At 39.2% G+C, this 19,114-nt stretch overlaps 5 non-coding genes across 5 annotated transcripts; 1 reads left to right on the top strand and 4 right to left on the bottom strand.

Moving 5' to 3' along the window:
• Positions 1 to 2,020: 2,020 nt before the first annotated feature.
• Positions 2,021 to 2,102, bottom strand: TRNAS-UGA (transfer RNA serine (anticodon UGA)). Its single transcript has one exon. It is a non-coding gene; the product is annotated as a tRNA-Ser (tRNA).
• A 1,758-nt stretch (positions 2,103 to 3,860) lies between these two features.
• Positions 3,861 to 3,942, top strand: TRNAS-AGA (transfer RNA serine (anticodon AGA)). Its single transcript has one exon. It is a non-coding gene; the product is annotated as a tRNA-Ser (tRNA).
• Positions 3,943 to 5,939: 1,997 nt separating this feature from the next.
• TRNAM-CAU (transfer RNA methionine (anticodon CAU)) lies at positions 5,940 to 6,011 on the bottom strand. Its single transcript has one exon. It is a non-coding gene; the product is annotated as a tRNA-Met (tRNA).
• Positions 6,012 to 9,313: 3,302 nt separating this feature from the next.
• On the bottom strand, positions 9,314 to 9,395 carry TRNAS-AGA (transfer RNA serine (anticodon AGA)). Its single transcript has one exon. It is a non-coding gene; the product is annotated as a tRNA-Ser (tRNA).
• A 5,881-nt stretch (positions 9,396 to 15,276) lies between these two features.
• Positions 15,277 to 15,358, bottom strand: TRNAS-AGA (transfer RNA serine (anticodon AGA)). The gene has a single exon. It is a non-coding gene; the product is annotated as a tRNA-Ser (tRNA).
• Positions 15,359 to 19,114: the final 3,756 nt, after the last annotated feature.

Here is a 19,114-nt window from a genome sequence, read left to right as displayed (position 1 = left end):
GCCTATCCATTTCGTCTCACTTGTTTTTCCTCAGAAAATACTGTCCACCAAAATGAATGAAATCAATCTTGCCTCAAATATCTCCTGTGAGCTCCTGTAAATCCAAACATATCTGCATCTGGGTGAGGAGGCGGAAGTGGGATTCCATTCTGGTTTAATGGAATTCATTTTATGAGGAAGAAGTATCAGAAGTAAGTTAAGTACGTATGGAAGATGAGAAAACCCCTGCACTCTGCTGCGACTAGAAAACCAACTCTAACAAAAAGCAATAACGACTCTTTCAATAAAGTTTACTTTCTGTGCATATTAAAAAGAATATTTGAAATTATTCAATATTTCAAATATGGGAAATATAGTAACAAATTTCTCTTCTGCTCATGACCTCTACCTGCACAATTTCTGATTCCCTCCGCCCCACCCACACAGTCACTGAACCCAGACTGTATATATACATATACTTTATATACTTTATATATACTAAATACAGACACCACACACACACTCACAGAGAGAGAGAGAGAGAGAGAGAGAAACTAAATGTGGAAAATCTTAAAGTAGGTGACTCTCACTAAAAGGGCATGCAAGACATTACATTTTAAAAATATCTACAGATTTAACACATTTCAAGTTAAAATTGGGGAGGGGGTCCATAATGATATTTTCGTGGCAGTATTCACTGGTCATTGTGCCATGGATAAAATACCAAGCATCCCTTTTTCTCAGATAAAATGAGTGACTATTGCTTTTTCTTTACTAATTAATTCTTTGTATAAGTTTTCCCTTTTTTCATTGGTTCTTGTACTGTTTTGCCCAGGTCTCAGACATTTTTTTATTTTTTTTTTAGTATACTATTTGTCTTGGATGACGTGTGGGTTGCTTTGTTTTATTTTCCTGGACTAGAAATTTGTAGGCATTTCACATGGACTGGGGACTGAGAAGATCCCCCACCCCTCCTTTAAGATACCAGGCTGTGTGTGGGATATTATTTATTTATTTATTTATTTATTTATTTATTTATTTATTTTACTTTTGAACACCTACAATGTGTACTATTCTACTCATTGAGAATATAGTGAGAAACAAAGCATATAGAAGTTCCTGCTCTTGTGGAGCCTACATTTTAGTTGATGAGACAGAAAATGAAAAGGAAATGAGAATGATTATCCTGGCTTCTCATGTGCTTTTTCTCCGTGTGTGGGATTTTTAAGCAACAATTCTTTTTTCCTCACAACCAACGCATCACTAACTCCAAGCGTGCTCACAATGAAGATCCTACCCCCTGTACACTGATCTTATTCACTGCTTGCTTCTTCTCAGCATTGCCCCTTTGTGTAAATTGCTTATCCAAACCTTCATATCTAGGTTCTCCAAGCCTTCATATCTAGGTTCTCCTTCATAATAAATAAATGAGTTCTGTGAAGTTCCTGCTTCTACATGTAAACACATTCTATTGTTCAAAACCAGAGAGTGTTGGCTTTCTCTCTCACGGTGTGCCACTAGCTGTGAAACACTATGCACACCTGTTTGTCTGTTTTGTTTTTGCAGATACTGTACCAAGAAAACACTACTTATGGTTTCATTACAACCCTTTGACCTTCACAGTATGTGGAACCTATTCTTCATACTCCATCATTCACATACTATTCAAATCATTTTTAGTTTGGTCAAAATTGAAGTTTGCTTTCTTCTTCCTTCTATTTATAGATACATAAATTTTCTGTCCCACATGAAAATGCAAAAAACACCTCTACTCTGCAACTGTAAAAATCTGTCTTTACTGTGTACAATTATTGTCACCACACAGTTTAAATACCAAATGGAGATGTAAATATTACGGGGCTCGTGCTTACATCACATCTTAAGTGTTCAACAAAAATGGCCCGTGTCACTGCTTTTTATGAATCCCAGTATCCTTTGAGTTGACGGTAGTGACAGATCAACGGTAGTTAACGAGAATATCACGGTGCTTTTAGTAGCGGGAGGGACTACATGTTTAACAATGCAGCACTCCAAGTAAAACCGTAGTCGACAGGATTCGAACCTGCGCGGGGAACCCCCAATGGATTTCAAGTCCATCGCCTTAACCACTCGGCCACGACTACCGGGATGTTGGTGCTGTAGCCGGCTAAAGTGACAACTAGTGTTGGATGTGTGGCACGTTCACCAACAGCAGATCTGGCATCAAAAAGTTTCTTAGCCCTGTCCAGGACTCTCCCTCGCGAATGAAAGAGCTCATCTAGAGCAGATCAAGAACCAGCTGGTGATGTAATTCAATAAAAAGCTCCTAGACAAGCGACTCGAACTTCCTAGACTGGAGCTTGCCCACAAGCCGCTGACAATCGCAGACGCGCACGATTCCACCTAATTCTCGGGAACCGGCAGAAGGGCAGCTTCAGATTCGAGTGAGCTCTAAACAGTCTCCAGTAGCAAATACCAATGGGAGAAGGAATTCGAATAAAGAAAACATGCGAGAAATGGCGGGCGGTGGGGGATGGATTGGGAGTGGTAGTCATCTGTGTTTACTTTCAGGTTTAAAATCTAAATCAGGAATCTCTTCCAGGGCATCAAACTGACTTGTGCTTCCAAAAGAACGATAAAAATCGGACTGCGGCGACAATTCGGAGTGAGGAGGGTGGAAGTGAGGGAAGGATGGGGGGTGAAGAAGCAACCTCTGTCCTAATTGGAAAAGATAAAGCAGCAGAGGTCTCGGACCCCTTCCTTTGAAGGTCACTCATGCTGTCCTAATGAAGGACGCGAGACAATTCCCAAGCTAAAGAAGCCTTCAGCCTCCTCAGCCCGAGGGAAAGGGAGGCACTTAGAATATAGGTTTTCCAGGGATCCGAATTCAGCAGGAGGACATTCTCGGTCCCTCCCAGCGCAGAATAGCGCCAAAAAGAAATGAAAACATGTAAATGTTAGAATAACTCTAGCTAAATTAATAGGGTTGATTCTTCAGTCAGAGACTATCTATCTGGTTTATGAGAATGGGATAACGAAGGGGACACTTGGCTTAGATCCCTTTTTATGGAAATGTCAAGGACTCCAAAACCAAGGACTTTCTGAATTCTAGGAATGGAAATACGTCTCCAAGGCATAAACTAGCAGATTTAGAGAGAATCTCAGATTCAAAAGGAAAGTGACCTCCACGATCGAGGTGGACTATGTCTCTGGTAGTTTAAAAACATCTGTTTTTCTTTAGGATAATAAGAATAGTCCTCCCCTCACTGTATTCTAGCAAATGCTATTTGGTCTTACTACCATTGCGTTTGCTAATACCTCAATTTTGACCATAAAGAGTTTGTAACCTTTAACATAGTAAATTTATTTTGAAGTTCAGATTTAAAATAAATCTCAGGATTCACAGAGAGTTTATAGGTGGGACAATCCTTCAAACCAAATACCAATAGTTGTGAGTTTTCTAAGACAAATCTTTTAGAAATTTCAAAATCGTCCATTGTATGGATGTCCAAAAATTTATTTTTAAAACTGATGGTCATTTCGAGTTTTTCAAATCGTTGTTATACTCATAATTCTGCAACGAATGTTAGAGTGTGTCTCAGTTGTTGAGTGTGTGTATCTCATGGATCCCCTTCAGAAACTGACAAAGCAGGAAGCTGGTCTCTCAGGATGTCTCCTGCTTAGGCTCCTTCTACCAGCCCATCAGTACAAGGCGCCCTTCCAGATTGAGGAGGAAGTGCTACTTGCCAATTTGCCATCATAGTGTGATATTCCTCTAAAGGACGTCAAAGAGTAAGACCTTTCGTTTAATAAGGATACACTTTCTGGTAGAAAATTTAATCCTTTGAAGAGAGCTGAAGTTCCATGTAGCTACTTATGCTAATAGAGTGTGTAACAGCTGTGTAGTCGTGGCCGAGTGGTTAAGGCGATGGACTAGAAATCCATTGGGGTTTCCCCGCGCAGGTTCGAATCCTGCCGACTACGGCCACCTCTTCCTATTGAGACAGCCAGTTGGGGAAGAATGCTGTTGCCTTAAAGAAAAACTGGATTGTTCTCCAACCTGGCTCTTTATGGTTGCTGCGGAAACGCGCCACGAAACACGCCGATAGCGCCCCAAACAGCGTGGGGGTCTTCTATTATTATTTTTATCACTATTATTATTTTAAGTAATTACTACTATTATTTTTAAGGAATTCTCCCTAGAAGAGCCAAGGCTTTGGAGATGCCTTCCTGTTTCCTGCAATGGAAGCCCTGCTTACAAGGCAGATTTTCCTAAAAAAAAAATAACTTGATCGGAGCGTTTCTGTGTGCAAAGAATCGCACCCTTATCAGGGCGCTTCTCCAATCATGTACGTCCTTGGACACTTACAAAGGGAAACTCCACAAAATTTTGGATCAAATACACGTGAAAGCCAAGACTCCTAGCTAGGTCACCAAGTCTCAAATCCAAACTGGGTATGAATAAGCAAACCACTTACACAACTAAAGAAATTAAGTAAAGCCATTTCCTTTGTGATCCAACCAGACAGGGACAACAACGTTACACCTGGCTGACTTTTACTGGGGCCCAAAAGCAGTGATAGGTACGACTGTGGATGGATCTGCAAGTTGTAATTTTTTCTTATTCTTAACTTACTAAGTCTGCAGACATTCCCCAGTGGGTATCCTCCAGGTGGTGGGTCCTATTTGGTGAGGCGGAAGTCAAAAAAAGAAAAACAGGAATTTGAACCACAGACGCTCAGATTAAAAGTGTGCGGCTCTATCAACCCAGTGGTCCATAATGTGAAGGAATATATGGGTCTTTCCGAAGTCTTGGTACTTCCTAATTTCACCCCAGGCCTTGGGGATCGGGGAGTCTGTGGCAGCTGAGCAAATCATTATTGATCTCTGCATTATTGATTAATAAATAAGCGAAAAGATCAAAGTCAGGCTGAATACTTAGGGTAAGATTGATTCGGGTGCTTTATTCCTGAAATCAGTGATTGCACCTGTATGAAGGGGGTGTGTTTTACCTCCGAGTAGTCAGGAGAAAAGCACTAGGCCTGAATTATACAAAAATTTGTAGAGGGAAACGAGCTGCCATTTGAGGAAGAAGCAGCACCCAGCTGACGAAGAGGACTGAAGCATAGTATATTTGCTTGATGCCTTTTAGGTATGTAGTGGCAGGTCAGGAAGTCCTAGGCTCAAGTGTCAAGTTTCCTCTTGGTCCCTTACCTGAAACCAAACAAATGGAGGCTGAAGTTATTTTTGTTTCAGTTGGTGAAGACCATCTCCCTCAAACTCCACATTGCCCCAATCCTGTACCTTTTCCTTCCTTTCCTGAGTTTCCTCTCAACTGCTCCTCCTTCCCTTCTCTCTATGTCTTCCCTTTTGTCCACCACACTCTGGTCTCCTTTCTCATCATCTTCCATTCTTTTTCCTCTTCTCTCTGCTCCTCTTCTCCTTCTCCTGCCATTGCCCAGCATTTCCCAACTGGACACCTTCTCCTCCATATCCCTTCCTCTAGGAGGAGGTGGCATCACATCAATCCACCTCTGCCTAAGCCCAACACTTGGAGATTCCCCATCATTCCGGTCTTTCTCTAATGCTTTCCTTCCACAGTTTATCTTGACTTCATCCCATTCAAGGACCAGAACAAACAGCAGTTGAGGAAATGTGTGTGGCCATGGTCATGGTAAGGCTTCTTTGATTCAACATATATTTTTTGAGCACCTCTAAGTGAGAGCCAAGCAAGAAGTGAGGGAGTAGGCAGTTGAGGTGGAAGACAAGTAAAACTGGGTAGCATTTGCTATTATTCTGTACACTTTGAAGATAGCTGGAGCGGAGAAAATGAGATACTCTTGTCCCAGGAAGATGAGAGGCTGCGAATGGTTGTGAAATTGTCTCCTGTGGCTTTCTTCTTTTGACTACCATTTGTATGCTTCAGTAGGTGAAAGAAGCAGGAAAAATGTTGGCACTTGAGAACGGGAAAAACCCAGGTGTAGCAGAGGATGGTTTCGATCCATCGACCTCTGGGTTATGGGCCCAGCACGCTCCCGCTGCGCCACTCTGCTCGCCACGAAGGAAATGGAAATATTTCTCAGCCGTGATGTCTTATCCACATGCCCAACACTTCAATGCTTCTTTTCACTATTCTTTTTCTTCATCCGCTTTCTCTATACTTTTCTCTTTCTTTCCCACCCTTACAGTCCATGTCATTCTCAAAATATTAATGCCGCACAATCTCTAGTTTGCAGTCTTCGCGAATCTTCAGCCCTTTCTTCAAGAGGATGCCAATCATTCCCTTTGGACTGGGAATTATGATAGAGAGGTAGGGAGCAACGATGGCTAGGATGTCAGCTTTCCAGAACAAGAACCCAGGAAAGACTTTTAAAACCTCTCAAGAGTCAGGCTCTTCCCAAACCAAAGCCCTTGCCTTGGGATTTCTTCTTGGTCCTGGAACCGACTACCTTTCTTCTTTCCCCTCCTTCTAAACACGCACTCCAATCTATCAGGCAAAGGTGGCCAATATCTCTGTTTCAGCTTTAGTTATTCCCCTCCTTCTGTGCCTGTGCAGGTTTCACTTGCTCTGTTACTCTCGATTATTGGAGACTCCAAAGTAAGCCTCCTTTCCCCCAGGCTCTCCCTTCTTGTGGGGTTCAGCGCCAACTGCGATTCCTCCCCTCAATACCCCGACCTGGAGTCATCTAAGCTTTGCTTTCCACTTTCAGAGGTCTGGTCATATGGCAGATTCGTTTGAATGTGGTCTCATCGCTTGGAAACAGAAAGACTTAGGAATTAAGATAGAAGGCCCCAGAGACTCAACAGGTTGCCAAGGCCCCGAACTGGAAATGATAGCTCCCAAGGGTAAGGACAAGGCTCTTTTCTGAGATCAGGATTTTGCCGAAACCTCAGGGCAATTTTCCCCTGAGGCAAGCATGGTTATAGCAGCAAGAAGTCAAACCTCGGAAGACACTGACTGGTTTCCTTCTTGAGCTGTCCTTCACCCTTTTTGATTCTTTTATGGATTCTGCAGGTCGTTCTCCTTCTCCAGTAGATTCTCAGAGTTTCTGCTCTTTTCCCTATTCTCTGCCACAGAAGCTGCAGACCTCATGCTGACAGCCCAAGACAACTTTGCAGGGGGAGGATGGGGTCATCACCTCTACATCTGTATGGACAGCCAAAATTCTCCCGCGAGCATTAACAGAACACAGTCGCCACCTCCAAAGAGGTTCATTTGGCCTATGCACCTGTGCATCAGGCACTTTCTAGGAAACAAAAATGTTCGAGTCAAGACCTGAAAAAGGGTATATGGGAAAGCTGTAAGATCGTTATGGTTAGGGACCATTGCTAGAGTCAATTTTATAAAGCTGAGCTAAACTCTATGCACATGTTCCTAGTCATGTGCTGACTTCCCATCTGTGTGTCCCCATCAGAGAAATGTCTCTTCATGTCTTTTATCCATGTTCTAATTGGATTGTTGGGTTGTTTTTTTAATCCGCTGAGTCTTGAGAATTTTTGTGAATGTTCTTTGTCAGATATGTGGTTTGCAAATATGTTCTCCCAATTTGTAGAGTTTTTCAACCTCTTAATAGTATTTTTTTGAAGAGTAAAAGTTTTTAATTTTGATGAGATCCAATTTATCTGTTTTACTTTTAAGGATTGGGCTTTGGTATCAAGTCTAAGGACTAAGATCCTGAAGATTTCCTATGTTATTCTCTAAAAGTTTTACAGTTTTACATTTTAGATTTCAGTGTGTGACATTTTAATTTTCCTGTAGAGAATGAAGTTTAGGTCAATGTGGGGTTTTTTTGTTTGTTTGTTTGTTGTTTTGTCTATGGATGTCCAATTCCTCCATTATCACTTTTTGAAAGGCTATCTCTTCTCCAATGAATTTTTTTTTGTATTGTTGTCAAAAAATCAGTTGGGGATATTTTGTACAGGTTAGAATATATGTTTAAGGGAAAGAAATAACCAAGACAATCACTGAATATAAGTTTGCTACCCTTCATTTAAAAATAAAGAGTGGATTGAATACTACACACACATATAACTCTGGAAGATTATACAAAAATTCATTCCACTGTGGAGAGAAACTAAACATCTAGAGCACACAGATAGAAGATAGATTTTATTCACTGCATATCATTTGAGCTTATCATGATTATTATACTTAATTATTGTAAATATTAATATTCTTGATAGGAAGAAAATAAACTTTATATATCTGTTGATTACAGCTTTTCAGTAGATAGTTTTCCAGGCACATGGAAGCAAAGAATTTTGCTGTCTTCTGATAGCATTTACTTCTGGCACTTTACCACATAAACAGGCTGGAGTTGTGTGAAGCAACCATGGAGCTGTAGATCAACCTCACTCAGATGAAAATGAGTGTGTTCAGAGATATAAAGGATACAGCTATGTATGAGAAAGGAAATTCCTGAAAAGGCAACAATTCCATGGAGAAGCAAGTAGGATTTTTTTAAAAAAATAATTCCATCTTTTGTTTTTACTTTTTAAAATGTGGCTAGTAGACAATTTAAAATTACACGTTTTGCATATACTACATTTCTGATGGACACGCTGCTCTAAATAAACAATGCAATAATAAAACTGATAAAAAGCAACAATACTTCTCTCCAGCTAACAAGACGATAAAGAATGTACACTCACTTCATCAGTGAGCTCTCCAAACACTGTTACGGCATCTATTAAAAGACTCACAGTATGGAAGGACTTGATCATGTTTTTGTGAAATTGCCCAGCATGATCTCCGTTATCTGCATACAAAAACACTTTCGAAGCATAATTCTCCAAATGGGCAGAACCAACTATGTCTTGAGTAAAGCTTCATTATCACCCACTGCTTCTTAAGAGCTTCTGATCTATTAGCTTTGATAAAAATTTATGACATTCAGGAGTTTTACTGTCAATCTTCATTCCAGTTTGCATCACATACAAACGACAGTAATAGGCCACCACCGGGTCCCGCTTGTCATGCTCCTGAGCAGTCCTTAAACTGTGGGGGCAGCGGGGGCAGCGGAGGCAGAGGAGCAAGCGGCCATCTCCATCCCATGAATCACCACTTCCTACTCCCCAAGTAGGATTTTGATAGCAGGAAACACCAAGGTATCTCTGAAGCTAGGACTCTTCTTGGGAGAAAAGAAAATATATTAGGATTCATGTCAAACATGCTGGAAAATACAGTCATTATGACTTCTTTTTTCTGGCCAGTATGAGGGAGCTCCATCACAGGTGAGTTAATTGAAGGATCATAAACTGGCAAGAATTCATGTTTGTCTTTGGACTTGCAACTCCAAGATTTGTCAAAATACACAGCAGCTTTGAGGACCAACTACCATACAGCTAGCTACCACGTAGTCGGCAGGATTCGAACCTGCGCGGGGAGACCCCAATGGATTTCTAGTCCATCGCCTTAACCGCTCGGCCACGACTACACGAGAAGACGGTGGCTTATAAAAGTAAACAGCTGCGCTGAAACTTATTTCTCAAAGCAAATCACATACCAGAAAGATTGAATCATGGATCAGAAAGAGTATTTGCAATGTTTCCTACTCTCTGACGTCATTTGAGTGACTATCACGCTGTTACACCATGTTGTCAAGTAACACTTTATCCTCAGAACTGGAAGGACTCCTTATCTGATGGATTGTTGGAATGAGATCAGCTTCTGCTCTGCCAGCCTCTGGAAGAGATTCATGAGATACACCCCACAAACTGGAACAAACTTTAACATTCACTTCAGAATTACATGTAATAGCAACGATTTAAAAAAAAAATAGAGCTTAAGTGCGTGCATATATTTTAACTCTGGAAGATTATATGAGCCCTGGTTTCAGTTTGCTATTGTGGATAGAAATTAAATAGCTGAGCACGTAGATCGAAGAGAGATTTTAGTTTTCACTATATATACTTTCATTTATCTGGTTTATATACCTAGGAGTGGAATTGTTGGGTCATATGGTAACTCTATGTTTGTTCCAAGAACTGCTAGACTGTTTTCCAATGTGGATGTATGATTTTCCTTCCGACCAGCAGTGTATGACAGTTCTGATTTCTCCATTCTTCCCCAACGCTTGCTATTATATGTCATTTTCATTCAAGCCATCCTAGAAAGTGGGAAGTGGTATTTCATTGTGGTTTTAATTTGCATTTCCCAGATGACTAATTATATATATGTTTCATGTGGTTATTGGCTATTTGTATATCTTTCTTGGAGAAATGTCTATTCATGTCCTTTGCCCAAATGGGTTATTTGTCTTGAGTTGTAAGAGTTCTTTATATAATCTAGATGCAAGTCCCTTATCAGATATATGATTTGAAAATATTTTCTTCCATTCTTTGTGTTGTCTTCTCACTTTCCTGACAGTGCCTTTTGAAGCACAAAAGTTTTTAATTTTTAAGAAGTCTAATTTATCAATTATTTTTTGTTACTTGTGCTTTTGCTGTCATATCTAAGAATCCATTGCCAATCTGAGGTTATGAAGAGTTACTCCTATATTTCCTTCTAAGAGTTTTATAATATTAGCTCTTGCATTATGTCTTTGATTCATTTTGAGTTAATGTATGTATGTTGTGTGAGGTAAGGATCTAACTTCATTCTTTTGCATGTTGTTATATAGTTTTCCCAGTACCATTTGTTGAAAAGACTATTTTTCACCACTGAATGGTCTTGGTACCCTTAAAAAAAATCAGTTAACCATAGACATATGACTTTATATCTGGACTCTCAGTTCTATACCATTGATCTATACGTGTATCCTTATACTATTATAACACTGTCTTGATGATCATTGCCTTGTAGTTAGTTTTGAAATTGGGAAGTACGAGTCCTCTTAGTTTTTTCTTCTTTTCAAGATCGTTCTGGATATTCTGGGTCCCTTGAAATTCCATGTGAATTTTAGAATCAACTCATCAATTTCCACAAGCAATTCAGCTGGGATTCTGATGGGAATTGGATTGAATCTGTAGATCAATTTCGAGGAAAATTGCCATCTTAACAATGTTAAGATCCAGTCTACGAACATGAGATATATTCCTCTTTATTTAGATGTCCATTCATTTCAGCAATGCTTTGTAGTTTTCAGAGTGTAAGTTTTGCACTTCTTTTGTTAAATTTATTCCTGAGTATTTTATTCTTTTTGATGCTATTTTAAATGAATGTATTTACTTTTGACCCCTTTTTCCTTCCCTATGAAACATGATGAGACTGTCTGAAGCCTCCTAGATGCAGATATTAAGTGCTGAGAGAGATCAAGAATAAAATTGCGTAGTTCGGCTTTTGTAGACAACAAACTGGCAACAGGGAAACAAAGCTGTGAAATAAACAGTTTCTTTAAACTCAGATCGCTGGATTCAGAGACCAGAGTGCTAATCATTACATCTTGGAGCCATCTTAATTAAAAAGTCTCTTTCATATGATTTGTGATATGATAAAACCCCATTTCTGAATGGAATTAGTCTTATTGACTGAGGCATAATAACACAAAGTTAACAAGGCAAAGAGCATGACCCCTGCTCTTGTGATTAATGTCCATTAGGCAGGATACTCCAAAACCAGGGCAAATAAATATAGTCCACACAGGGAGAGTTTGAAGAAACTGCTTAAGACTGACAGCATAATGGCAGAGAAGGTGGAAAGCATGAGTAAAATTGAAATGTGTAATTTTCAGTGAATGGGACTTGAAGGTGCTGATTGGAAGAGAGTACCAGTCCATGTCTTTTCTATACACAAGAGGTAGCCTGTGAACTAGATCCTTAAGGTACTGCCTATTTGTTCTCAGGAGCAGCATGATAGTGAAATGTAAGAGAAAAAGAAAGTTTGTCAATGCTATCAGCAGCAAGGGTCAGTCAAGGCTTTGAAAGTTATTTGCTTTAGGTGGACATGTGCCTGTTTTGGTCTGTGAACATCAGAAATATATAAAGGCATGGCAGTGAGCATAGTGATTTTCAGTAAAACTTTCTTCCCTGGTATAGTGGTAAGTGTGAATTCATCATTGGGAACATATATGTTGGGTTCACGTCAGACAAATCTATTACAACAGTTAGAAGAAATTTGTTTGGAGCCCACATATCTTCTCAGTCATTTTATGTGTTTCCCAAAACAACAAAATAGAGCTAACAAATTCTTCTCATCCAATGGTCATAAAGTTATTAAGACAGAGACTCAGATTATTTTTGGTTCAAAATCCCATGGTATGTAAAATAAAACTTGTTCACCTCCTCACAGAGAGATGGCCCTGACACAAAGCTAACAACTGTAGAAACCATGTCAGGGATTCGCAAATACCGCAGGAGAAGATAGACATGAGGCTGAGAATCCTCTGCATTGAAGAGTGTCCTTTATGTTACAAAACCTAAGTTTAACTTACAAGCTTAATCATTACTAAACTGTAAATAAGTACAGAGTTGTGGAAGAAATATCATCTTTGAAATATGGCAATGTGAGTCATTAACCTCAATTTTGTAATTAGGAGGCCATAGTTCACCCATGCCTGAAGCTAAAATCCCAGTCAAACCAGTTCCTAGAGTGTCTCTCTCCTTTTTCAGAGGGATCATGGGTGTGGGTTTTTCACAGTACACATTTGGGACACTAGAATGAAACATATGTATGTCCAACAGAGTGGAATGGAACGTTGTTCTTTTTCAACCAGAGGTTATTGGAAACTCTATTTCATTTCCTTTTCGACCCTTACTCTAAGATCTCCACTGAGAAGAAGCCCTTGATTTGTGACATCCTCCCTTTCTTGTTGAAGAAGGTAGCATGCAAAAGGGAGACAGATGCTAGACAACATTAGTTCTCTTAAGTCTTAATGAATATTCTGAATTCTGTGTTTTTACTGAGTGTTTACTGCAATTGCCATGTAGAGGTGGCACTTTCCATTTCAAAGTCATAGATATCTCATAAATAGCATTTCATTTAGGATGTTTTGTTGCTTCGGAAAGACTAACAGATGTAACAAAGGAAATATCAAAGATTCATAAACCATTTACTTTACTGAGACTTTTAAATGGTGCCAAAAAAAAAAAAAAAAAGAGAGAGAGAGATGAAAGGATGCACTAAAGGAATATACTATGTAAAGGACACACAGCAGTTAGATTCATAAGTGGGGTTAGTTTCTAATACATTAGTTTACATCATTTAAAGTGATTTAATAACTGACTGCTTGGGCTTCAAGGATTAAGATATGACAAACAGTTCGTGTCTTCAAAAACACACATGCTAGCAGGCAGAATGAATGATAAATATAGAAGTCGTTTCATATGAGACATTTTAACAAAGAGCTATGGAAGCACTAATATTATTGTTGCATTTTCTTAAACAATGTTACGGCAAAGAAACCATAAGGGGCACAGAAGAAGGAGAATAAAGAATGAACTTGAGGACTTTTCAAAGTAGGAGACATGGGGAGGCAATTTTTAAGAATGCACAGGATTTCAGGAGGTGAAGAACCTAGGAGTGACAACATTGGAGAAGCTAATATTCAATTTCACAGTTGAGGAACACTACCTTAGCTTTAAGGACAGCAAATCAGCCAATCAGAGATGAATATCCCCACAACTGAATCAAATGAGAAGAAAAGAGACATGAGTGAAGGAGGCTCATGGACTTCCTGGCCTATGCCTTCCTGGAGATAGAACCTTTGGTGGGCTGGACAGCGTCCATGGTGCTGAAACAGGAGCTGCTTATGATGCTCAGACAGAAGCTGTCCACCATGTTGGGACAGGTGCTGCCTACCACGTTGGAACAGGAACTGGGAGCAGCACTCACTGGGATTTTGCAGACACTCCTGAGGGAGTTAAGAAAGAGCACCTTGAAATAGCAAGTTTCGTTATGGGGTGTTACAGCACTAGTCCCAAAGCACTGAGAAGTGCATGCCAAGAAGACTTCTATCTTGGACCATAGCCTATTGTTTTCAGTGTAGACCCTCCCTTTGTTTCAATCTTCTACCAACTCAGTTGTATGCTCTCTGCACACTCCAGATCTGAGATGTCCAATACTTTAGCCACTTGCAACATGTGACTATTGAGCACTTGGTCCTACTTGGGATGAGCTCTAACTGCAAAATACAAATCAGACTTTGAAGATTTTGTATGAAAAAAACGTTAAATATCAAATTGCTTACATGTTGAAATGACATTTTGGATATATTGGGTTAAATAAAATATATTATTAAAAGGAATTATGCTTGGCTCTTTTTACTTTTAATACGGCTACTAGAAAAAATTTAAATTATATCAGTGGTTCATATTTATTTCTATTGGAAATGTACTTCCTTACTTACATTCTCTGTTTCAATTGCTGTAACTTTTGTTTTTGTTACACTATTCACTATTGTGTTTTGGTTTTGGTTTTATTCCCAGTTTATAAGAAATTCCAGCGATTTAAAAGTAAAGAGAAAAGAACTCCTTCTAGAATCCTAACAGCAGTATTCGGAAACCAGATCATATGCTGATCTACAAAGCAAGATTCTGTGTAATGGTCAGTCCTGGCTCAGGACCTCTATTCCAGCCCCCAGAGCCAGAGCTTCATTCTCCATGGGCTCCTTCAGAAAGGAGTATCCAGAATAAGAGGAATTTCTGCTTATACTACCAATACTCTTCTCTAAGGTATCTTTTTGAACACGTTTTCATTTTAAAATTCTGTATATTGATGTCATGTGAGTCAATTTCCTCAATCTAATGTTAGGAATTGTTTCCACGGAAGGGCCATAACATTTCATTAGCTTTGACATTCTAAAATTCTATTAGTTTCTCAAAGTCAAAGCAACCCGTGTGCTGAATGTGAGAGGGATTCATGAGAGATGATGAGTGTTGCAAAGAAAGATGAAGCTCATCCTCTAGAAGCCCAGGTCTTAGGAGACAAAACCAAGTCATGTTGATCAGGTGGGCACTGCTCAGCAAAGAGGACTTGTCACAGCTCAGCATCACTGATCCATGTGACTTTGTGACTCAACGCTTTTTACTGTTTTTCATTCCTCTGAACACACACTTGAAAGAGGAAGGAATCTGATAACTTCTGCCAAGTTTTTCTTTAGCAAAGGCTGCCTTGTAAGCAGAGTTTTGCTTGTGGGAAACAGGAAGGCATCACCAAAGCCTTGGCTGTTCTAGGGAGAATTACTTAAAAATAAAAGAGTAATTACTTAACAATAATAATAGTAATATAGAAGACCCCATGCTATCTTGAGTGCGATCAGGGTGCTTCGTGGAGGGTTTTGGAGACAACCATAAAGAGCCAGGTTGGAGAACAATCCAGTTTCTCTGTTTAAGGTAACAGCATTCTTCCCCAACTGGCTATGCTTTAATAGGGAGGGATGTCGTAGTCGGCAGGATTCGAACCTGCGCGGGGAGACCCCAATGGATTTCTAGTCCATCGCCTTAACCACTCGGCCACGACTACTTGGGTGCTGAAGAGTACTTAGTGTTAAGTACCTGTAGAGAACTTCAGCCCTCTTTAAACGGTCAACTTTTCTATCAGGAAGTATATTTGTATTAAGCAAAGTTCCTTACTCTTTCACATCATTTAGACAAATATGCAGTTGTGGCAAATTGGCAAGTAACACTTCCTCCTCAGACTGGAAGGACCCCTCATTCTGATGGTCTGATGGAAGGAGACTAAGGCTTTTTATTTATTTTTTATTGTTTCCTTTGCTGTGCAGAAGCTTTTAATTCGATATAGTCCCACTTGTTTATTGTTGCCTTTGTTGCTTTTACTTTTGGTGTCAAATCCAAAAAATCATCACCAAGACCTATGTCAAGGGGCTCAAAATGAATTAAAGACTTGAATGAAAAATCTAAAGCCATAAAACCATTGGAATGGGAGAAAATATTTGCAAATCATATATTTGATGAGGTTAATATCCAAAATATATAAAGAACTCATACAACTAAAAGGCAAGAAAACAATCTGATTTTAAAATGGGTAGAAGATCTGAATAGATCTTTGTCTTCCAAAGAAGTCATACATATGGCCAACAGGTACATGAAAAGATGCTCAACATCATTAATCATCAGGCAAATGCAAATCAAAACCACAATGAGATATCGTCTCACACCTGTTAGTATGGCTATTATCCAGAAAACAAGAAATAATATGTGTTGGCAAAGGTGGGGAGAAAAGAGACTTGTGCACTGTTGGTGGGAATATAAGTTGGTGCAGCCACTATGGAAAATGTATGGAGGTTTCTCAAAAAGTTGAAAATAGAACTACCATATGATCTAGCAATTTCACTTCTGAATATTTATCTGAAGAAAATGAAAACATTAACTTGAAAAGTTATGTGCACCCCCATGTTCATCGCAGCACTGTTTACAAGAGCCAAGGTATGAAAACAACCTGTGTCCATCGATGGATGAAGGAATAAAGAGATTGCAGTATCTGATTCAGAGGAATATTATTCAGCCATAAAAAAGAATAAAACCTTGCCATCTGTGACAACATGGATGGACCTTGAGGGCATGGTGCTAAGGGAAATAAGCCAAACAGGAAAGAGAAATGCCTTTTATATGTGGAATCTAAAAAAGAAAAAATAACAAGCTTATAGATACAGAGAACAGATGAGTGGTTGCCAGTGGTGAGGGTGGGGCCAGGGGAAGTGGGAGAAATGGAGGAAGGGGATCAAAAAGGTAAATAAATTAAAAAAATAAATTAGGGATACAGCTACTACCATCAAACCTTTCTACAGAGGATAGGTACTAGAGAGCTTCCCAAGGACCCTGGCACTGCCTTCGCCAATCTGTTTCTCAGGGGTTTTTGTGAGGGAAGTGTCCTTTGAACCCTCTAGGGAGATAACAGAGGGAGCATGAGTGGGTGTCACACGTGATAAATCCATTGCAAGTTCCCTACATCATTTAAGACATTGGATATCTTTCTCTACCTTATACCAAAGAAGTTTTGGCTTCTTCATTTGCTGTAGTTCCACTGATTTCAGGTTGCAGGCAACCTACCAAGCACAGTGTTATAATAACTCTCAGCTATTCTAGCTAACACTAAATTTAGAATCTCCATTAAATGTACCCATATCAATAAATTTAATCCAATTCTACATTACGTTTCTTTTTTCCTGATCTAGCACTCCCACACATATTACTCTGCTTTCTTTTGATATGAATTAGCATGATCTTGCAATACTTTCAGTATGTAAAATATATACTAATTCCCTGAGTCCTGTAGGCAGAGCAGAGTGGTGCAGGTGTGTCTTAAGAAAAATCAATATCCCCATGCAAGGTAACTGCTTCAGGTGAGATCTTTATCTGGTTTTAAAGCAAGGATAGGCTAGTATTTTGGAATAGAGGATGAGCTCCTTCTGCTGGCAAGAAGAATATCTTTAGGAAGGACACATCACTGTACTTGAATTTACCCAAATAGACCAAAATATCCCCTTTCCATTTCTTCCTCCTTCCCTCCTTCCTTCCTTTCTTTCTTTCGAAGCAGGAGGAGGAGGGAGAGGAGGAAGAGGAGGAAGAGAAAGAGGAGAAGGGGAGGAGGAGAGGATGCGGAGGAGGAGGAGAAGGAGGAGGCGGAGGGGGAGAAGAAGGAAGAGGGGGAGAGGGAGGAGGAGAGAAAAAAAAAGAAAAGAAAAAGGGGGGAAGAGAGCTCTAGTATTTGTGGAGTGTCTTCCTTAAGGAAGGTACTTACTATGGTAAAACATAGTAAAGAAAGTCTTACATTCTTTTACATATAAAGAGACTGAGATACAGAGTAGTTCTATATCTTAAAAATTACAGTTAGGCATTCAAAGAGTAAGAATTCAGTTCCAGAGTGTGTCCGTTTCCCGTCCTATTATGCTGATCCCACTGTGCCAAGAGAAGCATGAAGTGGCTCCCTGAGGACCCCACTGCCTACAGCAATTGTTGACGTTAAGTTAGGTTGTTTCTCCATTTTTTGAGTTCAAGTACTGGAGGTGAATTAGTAAATGTTTTATTATGGAGTCCTATTTTTAAAAGTAGCGTTGTGGACATCCTTATTAGAAATTGGTACTGAGGTTCTTTGTACCTATCAAATGTTCATGGCTTTACGAGTAAATACCCTCAGGGAAGGTGAGAAAATGTGTACCTATAATAAAGGGTCTGGGGCCCCAGTGATATACATCGACCAGGAAGCAGTCTCTGATAATAGCATCCATGCAGGGCTTTGCACAAATTGTATCATTGTAGAAATGAAAAAATATGGCCTTTTCCCAAACTCCCAAGGCATTAAGATTTCAAATTACAATCAGGCAGTTGATGTCTTCATAAAACACAGTGTCAGTTAGGCTGACGTATTAGCAACCAGAAGAACACAGCAATGAAAGAAAAGGTGCGAGCAGGTGTTTTTTCCCCTTTATTTTAGCAATCTGCTTTTCCAGATTGCTCAATAACATCTGTTAGTAACTGGAAATTCAAGTAAAGAAAAAAAATATCTAGAGAGATAGATACAATGAGAATAAAAATTCCAGCTATTAAGCATTGAGTGAAAATCTCCCTAATGTGTTTTATATGTTGAAATACTGTGAATCAGTTAAAGTGTGAACCGATTTTCACTATTTCAAGGGCTTCAATAATTAATAATTTGGAAAAACTTTATTTTATGTATATTTTATGTAATATTAATAATCAATAAAAATTGAGTTAATATAAGGAAATTAGTATAATGAGAGTATTCTTTAGCTAATAGCAGTAGAAAGAACATCACACACTTATTCCCAACAAATGTTTATTAATATTTTCATTAAAATACAATGAGGAATAATAAGGATGTGATTGTATCTTTTTTTTTGGGGGGGGGTACACCAAGTTCAATCATCTGTTTTTATACACATATTCCCGTATTCCCTCCCTTCCTTGGATGTGATTGTATCTTAATTCTTCACTTCTAGAATATTTTAAAAACTATTTTCTATTTTGGCTTTGAGTCTTTAAAGTTCTATTTGAGGATTCTCCCCATCTGGTCAAGATAATTCAAAAGCAGAATGTATAGTTGGCCATTTTAAACTTTCACAAGTAAGAAAAACTCCGAAGTTATGTATTACATCATGATAAATATCCATTTATTCACGTATATTAAAGTCTATAAAGAAAAGGCGAAACGTGAATCGCGGATTCCCTGCCAGCCACTCCTAAAAGGAAAACTGGAAAGATAAGTAAATAAATTAAAAGTTAGAAAGTAAAAGCACCT

The sequence above is a fragment of the Hippopotamus amphibius genome, chromosome 11 (assembly GCF_030028045.1).
Source record: "Hippopotamus amphibius kiboko isolate mHipAmp2 chromosome 11, mHipAmp2.hap2, whole genome shotgun sequence".
Classification (NCBI taxonomy): Eukaryota; Metazoa; Chordata; class Mammalia; order Artiodactyla; family Hippopotamidae; genus Hippopotamus; species Hippopotamus amphibius.
Note: the sequence above shows the minus strand (reverse complement) of the source record. Positions and strands in the feature narration are given on the sequence as shown.